Here is a 1964-nt window from a genome sequence, read left to right as displayed (position 1 = left end):
GAACAGAGCAATAAATCCTTCTCGACAGTTTAACAATGAACAATTCTGACAGAGGAACAATCAGGAGGGACAATTTATTTTGTCCATTAAAGCAGCGCAGACTGCTAAAGGGGATTAAATGTCCCTTTTTTTCAACTCTACATGTTTTGCTCAAGCAATGTCTGGTTATAGTTAACGTTTAAGAATGCAACGTATGTCAGAAAGGTCTGGTTTTTGTAGCAAACTCAGGATGCCACTTTGGGCCACATCCTTGTCCTCCAAACAAAGAGAAAGAAGAGAGATCTGACGCTTCGGAGGATGAACCGATGGAAGACAAGCGACAGCGATCAGCAGTAAAGATGCGCACAATAACTCGCTAACACTTTGACCCTTTGTGTTTGAGCCTGTGTGTGACATATGTCTTTTGTCATTTTCTTTAATGTAACATTTTACGATGCCACTTTGGGCCCGTTCGAAGCAGAAAACTGCAAATGTAACCAAGGTGTCAGGATTTCTCGCAGTTTTGTCACAATGACCCAAAGAAGACTGCTTGGAGCCAGAATGTCCACCACCGTAATGATAACACGTTTATCTGTGAAGATAATGGCTTTCTCTTATGTAATTCAGTGTCTTCCTTAGAGAGAACTCGAAATATATAATTTCATCTCATAATATGATCCGTTCTGCATCACACTTAGAGTGGTAACTGGTGTCATTTTATATATCCTTTAATGCCTTTACTGTGATTTCTTTAATTCTTTTATTATTTTGATGGTTGTTTGTCTGTTTTAATTTTGTTTTGTTTTTTTTAGTTTTTGACCATCAACCTGCTGGGGACTGCAGATAAAACTTAGCTATTATGATCAAATCTGACACATTTACACGATGAACTGAAGTACTCCTGTTTATTATTAGACTGGTCATTAATAATTTCCCAACATTTTCTAAATGTAGACTAATAGTCAGGAATCAGGTGTGTTCTAAATTATTCAAGTGTATAATGTGCTTCTTTTCTCTTTTAAAGCTCGTTCATTTAGTTAAATAGCTGCGATCCATCACATTTCAATGCTGACATTTCTCACCATTCTTATTCTTATTATTGTGAAATCCACGTGGGAGGGGATGTGCATTCTTCCATGTCTGATAAGTTAGGAACAGATGATCTGAGTTGTTTTCACCAACGAAGAGGAGAAGATTTAGTGTTACTGCCCTTTTCTCTGCCAGGTAAAATGAATGTCGGTACGCCATGTAGGACGTGATGCTACAGCCGCTTGTTCAGAGTCGGTTAGTCACCTGGTTGCTCGTTGTTTGAAATCTGCAGCCTGTTGAGGAGTAAGGAGAAGGTGTAGGCGGGACTTTCACCTTGACAGTACGGCTCCACGTCCCTAGACTCTGGCTCCAAAAATGCCTCAAATTCCCCATAGCCAAAGATATGCATTTTCATATTTTTTTAAAATATGGTGCATCCATCATGTCACCTTTTATGACAAATTCAAATTGAAACTAAGAACTGCATATTTTGTTGCATTTACTTTCTCAATGCAGGTACGCTGAAGCTCTGCGGACAGATGGAAAGGCTTCACGTTGAGCGGATTATTCATGGACTCATTGTGAACAGTTATAAAGATGACTTTCAGTTGAATGTCGTCATAACCCTCTGTAAACTCTGTAATGGTGAAACCAACCTTTAATAGAGTTCACACAAACCTTCTTCTGTCAGAGCCCTTCAGATTACGAGGACCAAAAAATGCAGTTAACCCTTTGAATACAGTTGATCAAGCACTAATCGACGTCTTTGTTTCCGACTGAAGGCTGCTGTAGCCATCTTGTTACATTACAGGTGCTGGTCATAAAATTAGAATATCATGAAAAAGTAGATTGATTTCAGTAATTCCATTTAAAAAGTGAAACTTGTATATTATATTCATACATTACATACAAACTCATATATTTCAAATGTTTATTTCGTTTAATTTTGATGATTA

Source organism: Kryptolebias marmoratus, linkage group LG22, assembly GCF_001649575.2.
Source record: "Kryptolebias marmoratus isolate JLee-2015 linkage group LG22, ASM164957v2, whole genome shotgun sequence".
NCBI lineage: Eukaryota > Metazoa > Chordata > Actinopteri > Cyprinodontiformes > Rivulidae > Kryptolebias > Kryptolebias marmoratus.
The sequence above is the reverse complement of the archived record's forward strand: the minus strand, read 5'-3'. Positions refer to the sequence as shown.